Raw genomic sequence first — 9,515 nt, 5'->3', positions numbered from 1 at the left:
GTTACCGTAATTATTTTTGGCAGCATTAGCATCAACAATAGTTTGGCGATTTTTTACGGTCCTTATAACGGAATAGTACCCAATAATCTCACAAAAAATAGTCAGCATACTGCAATTCTTGAGCATTATAATATACATAATTTTGATAACATAGAAATTACTGTGCTTGATATTGTACCAAATACCAAACTTAGACTGTTTAAGGAATCCATTTACATACTACAAAAAAAGTCACTGTATCCTTACGGACTGAATGCTTATATAAGTCATACCACCAATAGACAGACAGAAGTCTCAATATATGGACAATTCAGATTTTTTAGCATTATTACTACCAGAGGAACGAGAGGAGGTGATTCCAAAAACAAAAAAAATATTTTCTTCACAAGATCTGAAATTAATAATTAAAAATCTTAATTCCTTCCTTGACCATAAAGAATTCGCTAAGAATGCCATTAAACTTCTTCATACATTTAAGAATACTACCTTATGGAATCTGATTAAAATAATAGATCAACTTTCTTAATGTTTACAAATAGTTAAAGACTTAATTATTGACTTTTGCAATTTTAAACTAAAGAATAGTAATTTTTTTCACAAAAAACTGTTTTGTACTGTACAATTCAAGCACCCTTATTACGATCAACTAAAAATACCAAGCATTTTTAAAAAATATCAACACTTGCTCCATGAACAACAACTTCAAATTAAGCCCTGTTTTAAATTTGAAAAGACCTTAGGTCAACTAGTTATCAACCACCACGTAGTACAAGAAAATAGCATATGTAATTGCCTACTGCCTATTTACAATAAATATGTCGATCCTTTCCACCAACATGTTATTACTGGAGATCTCAATATCATTGAAGACTTAGAATTGCGAGCCCTTATGCAACTTGGCACCAAATTTCGTCCTACTTTCAGTATTAATAAGGACTTTTGCCTCAAACAATTCAATAATGATCTTGATAAATTTATCATATTAGTTAGTAATAAATCCAATTTACCTACTACTACTTTTCTTGAATGGAAAGCTGCACTAATTAAAGAATTTCAACATTTACTTTTCAAGACGCCTTCTTTCAACTCTTTACACAATATTACGCAGCTAAATAATCTTATTAAAAAACAACAAGATAACTTTATCATTACAAAAATTGACAAAGCCAGCAACAATTTTAGTGTTATTTGAAAAAAGTTTTACTTCAACCTTCTGCATAATGAATTAAATAACAATTGCACTTACCAAAAAATTACTACCAGCACTAAAATTCTTCTCAATAAATTTAACGCACTACATAAAAGACTAAAAATACATCCCCGGAAATATAATAACAGATTTGCCAATCTCTATGCACTACCAAAATTTCATAAGTCTCCTATTAAATTCAGGTTTATTGCCAATAGTACCAAAAGTTATCTTAAAGAAATAGATTATCTTTTTGCAAAAAAACTTCGCTTAATACGTGACTTAATTAATAACTATGATTTTAAGGATCTACATTGCAACTGTATGATTTCAAGTAACGAGCTAGTTCTAAAAACTATAAATTCACTTAAAATAGACCATATACAATGCTAAGACTTCGAAAAACCTTTATACTACCTTATCACTTAAAGAAATATATACAAGCTTACTTGCTCTACCGGATATAATTCCGCAAATTTCTACAATAATAAGTACCGAAAAATGGCAACTTTTTCTCTCAACCGTGCTTTTCAACAATTTTATTCAATTTAACAATAGCATCTTTAAACAAATTCAAGGAATTCCAATGGGAGGAAATTTTTCCAGTTCTGTATGTGATTTATTCCTTTTTACAAAAGAATTGACCTTTGTCCGTTCACTCAGTAAAGAAGAACATAAATTTTTCCAACACATATATCGTTATATTGATGATATCACAGCCTTTAACAACCACAACAAAATAGAAGTTGATAATATCTACCCCACTTGCTTAAAACTAAATAATATAAATACGGTGCAAAATAATGTAGTCTACCTTGACTTAAATATTATTGATTACAATTTTATAAAAGTTTACGACAAGAGAAGAGAATTCACTTTTTCTACACTAAAGTTAACCAACTGGAATTCTAATATTTCCAAAAGAATCATCCTAAACACAATTTATTCACAGCTACTTAGAATAAAAAGACTATGCAATACAACAGAACACCTTCAAGAAGAAATACTTTACTTCCTGACAATTTTGAAAAATAACCTAATTCCTCATAAAATAATTAAAAATACCTTAAAAAAAGCTGGCATTAGCCTTACCAATTTTTAGATAATTTGAGTTTAGATAATGAAATTTTATACTTAAAGCTCAATAGGACTGTGTAAAATGGATGGCTGATTCAGAGAATCTACTGTAAAAATGTACAGATGATTCTTGTCACTACATTTTCTTTCCTCCAAAAGATTTTGGCACAATACTTTAGTACTATTGTTTTAATAGTTTTAAATTACTCTGATGGCCAATTCTACTTTTATTAACAAATCGGGCCTTTTCGTTTTTCATTGCAGCTTGGTCGCCCTCTAGCTTGAAGAATTACGACTTTTATTAACAAATGACTTTTTTCCATTTTATTCTTACTTTTGTCGCCATGTTGAGTAATCTTTGCTGAATTAGCCATTTTCACATTTTTGAAACAGTTTTATTCTTCTAACAACTTGACTGACGCCATTTTGAATTCTTTCCATGTCTTTTCGAGTCTTTCAACCCCTCTTTAACTCGAGGGGTACGAGTTCCCGCCAAAGGACAATCTAATTGCATTGGCGGATACGCAGTGACATTGTTTCACCCGCCTACGTCACAGGACGAGAGGGATGGCTTTGAAAGACACAGAGGGGATTACAACCCTTTTCAAATTTGCTTCGCGATCAAGAGGACAGCTTAGCCACAGGTCTTTTTTATGTTTTTTATGGCAATTTTTTTACGGCCCTTAAAACAGAAGAGTACCGATTTCTAAAAGTTTTAAAAGTAGTTTAAATAAAAAAAGACATATTCCTAAAACATTTTCTTTATTGAATTTTACGATTTTTACAGTATATGAAATAATAAAAACCTTTTCCACCAAGCATTTTCAAATACACAAAGAGCCCAGAAATTTCACAATACAGTAGTTTTTAGCAATTATTATTTTTACTCTTTCTTTAAAAGTATATCAAAAAGTTATTTGGTATCGAGATAGCAAATTAAGTAGATAATAAAGTTGTATTTGTTTTCGAAATTGAGATTTACATACTTCACTTTCGCCACTACAGTAAATTAAATATTAAATCATATCAGCGTACCACAAAATAACAAAAACAAATGAACTACTTCTACCCAAGAAGTACGATCAAGTTACCATAACATTAACAACTGCTTTCTTGTATACCACTTTTGCATAAAAATTGCGTTTGGCCATCGGAAAATGATGCCAAAAGTTCCTGGCTTAACGGTGGTCTCTGATTGGTTGAATTCCGCGGGTTTTAGCCGCCCGTTGCGTGAGCTAATCATGGACCTTATAAGAGATAGACCAACCCAAAAGGCAGGGCGCGCGTCACCGACATGTCGGCAAGAAAGAGTAGAGACGATCTTGTTTATTTTAACACTGAAACCTATGGCGTTTGTATCACATAACTCTTTTTAATTATTAAATGTGATACGTTGTATAGTGATGAGATTATGAAAGCCACAGTTTTTCCCAAATAGAATTTAATATATCTCATTAAAGCACTTTTTACTACATTTCGCGCATTTTTTTCACGCGTAATTCTTGTACAAACATCTTTACTTTGGTAAAACTGTAAAAACTCTAAGCACAAAATTTATGAACTTAATTTTGCGTAAAAATAAAGTAAAATTAAATAAGCTTGATAGTAGTACGTGGTGCTTTGAAATAAATAAGGTAAAATTAAACAATATCTGATAAATTTTTTAAAAATTTTAATGAACATTTTCAGGCAGTGATTTTCCAAACTATAATAACATTACAAAACGATCATATTTATTTGATTATATGATCATTAAATTATTAACATTAAAGTGGATTAATTATTTTAATAATTCATAAAATTCCGAGCATAAAATTTTCTGAGCGTAATGACGGGAAAAAAAATATAAAATAAAATCTAGAAGCACTCAGATTTTATATTACGCCCAAAAGGAACCTTTTTTAAAGTTTTATGTGTTACCTATATTTATTGAATATCATGTTCTTCGGCCGTAAACCACATACATTTGAAAACAGCATATCTTTAGAATTTTCGCACTGGAGATAAAACTGTTATTTTCCGTACAGTGCTCGCTCTGAACTCGTTGAGTTTGTTAATCAAAAATTCGTTAAAGTTTTACAAAATATTAAATAGATTAAAACAAATTCGAAATTTGGCCGTCCAGATGCCCATGTTCAGGTGCAGGATTACATTATTCAAAATTTGATGGCTCTAGATACCGTCATTTTTGTCACTGTGCAAGAAACATACATGTATTCATGCAGATTCTTCATTATTTAATTTCTTTACATATAATAAAGGGCAATAATATTTGGTAACAACAATTTGCAAGGAGACACGAACACTTATAGTAAAACAGCGCAAAATGCCGCTTCGAAACTGACAGTCTTTCTAGGCTACCGCCCCTTTGGACTAATAAATTAAATTAACAGTAAATAAAAAAATCATATGCAAAACTAAAAATAAATTTAAAAAATAATCACTATAAAATACAAGCAAAATTAATTATTACGGTTAAATACAATTTTAATATTATAATTAAATGTATAAAAATTTTTAAGGAGTCAAAAGTGTTTATCACTATGATGTATTATGAAATATAATTAAAATAAAATTCCTTTATAGAAAATGAGCTATAATACTCATTTATAATTTTAAAAAAGCAGCACAATTTAGAATTTTAAACAAAGCTTTCAAAAATTCGTTTTTAAATATTTCAGTACTTTTTACTTATTTACACCAATAAAAAGCATAAAAATTGCAAGATAAAATTGCTTGTTTGAAATTTTCTATTAGTTCAGATTTAAAATATTATTTTCTAAAAGAAGTAGTTACAAATTTCCTTACAGCATAGGAAAAGATAAAAAAATATCCAGCCCTAAAAGCATGCAATAGCTTTATAATTATTTGGAACGTTAATTATGCTTGATAAATATGCTAAATTTTTAAAAATCAATCTCAATTTCAGAAATAAAAATATGTAGAAATTCTAATTTGTGAAATGAGGCGCTACAAGTAGCTTTTTCTTGACAATTATACACGCTGTTATAGGCAACCAATGTTAAACTTCTGTAAGTCGTCCCTACTCCTCCGGATGTGATCAAGGTGACAGCCGGCAACGCATCAATCAGTACGAGACTAGCGTCTACATCCCAAAGCGGCAGCCTATGAGAGAGGCGATTCTATTATTTTCATCGGGGAGTAGGGGAGTTAGAATGGTTTTCTGAGGAATGCAATGGCAGTGGACTATATGTTTGCTTGCTAAGGTGCTTGCTAATCCGCGTTTATCTATTTAAACTTCAGAAGATTTAAGATGAAGCGAATATATTTAACACAATAGAACACAATCTTAAGACTTGTAACTCTTTTAAAAGACAACAGCAAATTTTTAAACATTACTGTAAAAAATATCTTCTCTTCTAATTATAATAAATAATGAGATAATGCATGGATGAATTGTTAATTATATGATAACTATGCATTTATAAAAAGTTTTTAATAATGAACTATAAATAATATTTTTAATTATCGATGTATTGTTTTTTAAAAGATTTACAAGTCTTAAGCTTGCGTTCTGTTGTGTTAAATATATTCACTTCATCTTAAATCTTCTGAAGTTTAAATAGATAAACGCGGATTTATAAAGGTAAATTATCTATTTGCCCTCTATCAGCAAACCAAAAAACTGCCTAATATTTCTCTGAAAGTAACCGCAGAAACTAAGGCAATCCACCTTTGCAATTTTCTGAACTTCCGGGGAGGGCGCTGTGATCATGTACGATGGAGGCAGGATCTTGGAAGAGCTCCTGAATTTTCAAAGGTGTTTTCCGGAAAATCTTCATTTATTTCAGAAAATTTTCGCGAATATCCTCTACATTGTCTCGTTCTCAAGGCCGGGAGTTCTCCTGTACCTGGGGGGTCTTGTCTTCCTTGCAATCTTTTGCAGCACTAAGACGGAGCGTTCAGATAAGTAGAACTTCTTTTCTCTAAGCTAAATCAAATATCTGTCACTAAAGTACCTTTAAATTCATTTATTTATTATGATCATTATTATTATTATGTTCATTTTATAATGTTCTGGCATTAAATACTTAGTAATTGCTTTAAATCATGTGGTTCGTTTTTTGGTTACCATCTCGTAGGTTCGCTATCCTTATCAGTAGCCCTTATCAGTAGTGTTAGCCCTACCCATTGGGGCCCCTATGAGGAATTTCTCGAGAGGGAAAAACACGATCTCGGGCCTCAATGAATGTACAGAGTTGTAGTTTTTGCTCCTTTAATCTATATTTCCTATCTATTTAAATTAAAAGCATATATTAATACAGTGTGCCTCAAATTGATAAAATAGTACACATATAATAAATTATGACCATTAACTTAATAAATAAATAAAATGCTTATTTTTTTAAAAAAATTAATTAATAATAATAATAAAAAACTCCGTAATTTATTTACTTATTTATTTTTGCTGATATGTTCTCGCCTTGTTTTGGATTTATGATTTTATCTGAGTATATAAATATGTTGGAAACCGCAGTAGATGATGTTACTTAGTTTAATGTATAACTTTTCATGATATTATATGTATCTTGATCTTATGTGTCTTCTGTTACTGTGTCTCAAGGTAGAGGCTAATATTGGTTTCCATGTTAAAAAATAAAAGTTTAAATTTAAAAATTTTTAAATTTTAGTTTCCCTGTTATAGCAAAAGTTAGCTTCTAAACTTGACTTATACTGTTATGTGACTGGACCCCCAATATTTATTATTTTATTATTAATTTTCCCCCATCTTTACATCTATTCAGCTTTACAAAACACACTCAATACACACACCTGGAAGACTGTATTTAATGTAAATGATAACAACTTTGACTACACTCATGAACACAATCGTGTTTTTTTTTTAAACAAAATTCTCTTACTTCCTTTCCTTTTCTTTCTATAGGCCCCTTTTTTTTTAATTATAAATAAAAAAATTTTTTCCTCTCCATTTCTTTTGGGCCATTTATTTTTTACTTTATTTTGTCCCATCTTTTCTTCCTGGCCTTTCGAACTCGTATAAAATATACGAAGCTCCTTTTACTCTCCTCTGAAATACGAAATTGCCCCCCTTTCTATATACCTTTCCTTCGCACCTATGCTTGATTTTTCGCCCATCGGTGCAGAAAGACTTAGCGGGTGCAACAAAAGACATCTGTCTACTTTGTCTGTCTGTCTGTCTTTTCTGAACTTCCTAATGTGGTCGCCGCTTTTTCCAAGAAGGTTAGAATAGAAGGAGGGAGGGTTCGCGGTTTCCTCCACTATCGGGGAATGAAACTCCGCCGAACAAGCGGCGTCCATGTTTGTGACTTCAAAACATTGCATTACGGCAGTGACATGTACGTGTTTCTAACCTGTTCCGTGCATTTATTTTCCAGTAAAAATATGTTAAATTTATAATGAAATCCCTCGCTATTGTTGAATTTTTGTTTTAAAGTAATAAAGATGATATCCATAATTTACTATGTACAGCAAATTATTAAGAAATAGTTCGAAATCTAAATGCATGCGCATAACATTAAAGCCTTTAAAAAATGATGTTTCTGCATATTTCACGGACTTGCTTAGGTTAGAAAATAAATCTTAATAAAATAAAACAGATTTATGTGAATTCATTGATTTCAGTTTATGCGCATTTCATATTTATTAATCTCAAAGAAACTGCCTTTAATTAAGTTGAATTACAGAAATACACCTATATAAGTTTTTGGATACATCTTTCCACATGTTCAATTGTGTAAATATTTTACTTAATTTTATTACTATACTGCCCAGAAATTTGTAAGTTTATGCAAAAAATTTTTAACAACAGAACAGTTTATCTTTAAAAAATGAATAATAATTAATATATAAAGAAAAGCATTGCTTTATTTAACACCTTTACAATTAATAAAAATAGTAACAATTGATTTCTTACTTTTCATGAAAGTTATAAAACGAATTAACTAAAACGTTCAAATTATGCAATTTAAATCCTACCATATAGCATTGTATCTTAAGGAACGAAGATACCAGCTATAAACAGAAACATTAAAATGTATTTAATATATTTTGATTATAGTTATATTAAATAACCTATTTTAAGTCCTTTTTTTCACATCTGGAAAGAAAACCACATGACATTGTGATATTTTTTGACATAGTTGTCATATTACATAAAAAAAGAAAATTAATACTTACGTGTGAAAAATAATGCCCGGAATTTTTTTCGAGAATCTATTTGTGCATCCATATGCAATACAAGCTGACATGCTTCAAAAAGAAAAGAAAAAAATGTTGCAATGACAGACTTCCTTGCACAAGTCACGGTGATAACAGGAAGATGACCGCCAAGCTTCACCGTTTGAGTTGAACCTTCCCTCCTTCTATTCTAACCTCCTTGGCATTTTCGGATGGCCCAGACTGTCCTTTCCCCATCGATGACGAATAGCTGATAGCTTTGCGCTTTGTAATCGATTACGAAGCTTCGATACTTTGTTTAGGTTTTATGTGGAATTGTGGTAAGATTGTATATGGAAAATCTTGCGGAATTGATAAGGACCGCTCTTCATATTTAATTTTTTTTCTTGCTGTATACGAGAGTGGACGCAATATGAATAAATCTCTATGCTACAGTCAATTATTTCCATTATTCGAATTAATTCATCTTGAGAACTTTAAAAGTCTTAATAAACAGAAACTTACTCATATTGCTGATACAAAAGTATTGATATGCTTTGTTCAACTCTCTTGTTAATAAGAAAACAGCAATTGTGCATGTAATGACAGTAAAAAATAGTGAAAATTTATATATGTCTGTATTGTTGCCTAAGTAGTAATAATGCATGATTATAAAATAAATATTAGAATTTACTGAAGTAATAATTACATATGTTAGAACACAAGAAAAGCATCTGAATTTTTATTTATTTTAGTGACCCGTATTTTTTTTTTTTTTTTTAATTATGTTCACAGAGTTCTTTTTTAAGTTTCCCCCAAACAGCAGAGATGCGTGACCTAAATTTTGTACTGAACAACACAAAATTATGTTCAAAGAAAAATTAATAAATTCTGCATTGCCTACGATTGCTAGTTAAAAAAATCATGTTTTCCATTTCTCCACATCGAAAAATTATACTGGGGGGGGGAGACACCACTTCATTTGGAATTTGATGTTTTATATCAATAAAAATCCCATGGTTTTAACCATTGATTCTAATTTTAATCCTTCTTCATTGTTAGCTTTTAAGGAAATTTGCTTCTTATTTGC

The sequence above is a fragment of the Stegodyphus dumicola genome, chromosome 9, assembly GCF_044657685.1.
Source record: "Stegodyphus dumicola isolate Sdum_Otavi_A_Nest chromosome 9, ASM4465768v1".
Taxonomy (NCBI): domain Eukaryota; kingdom Metazoa; phylum Arthropoda; class Arachnida; order Araneae; family Eresidae; genus Stegodyphus; species Stegodyphus dumicola.
This window is presented reverse-complemented; position numbering follows the sequence as displayed.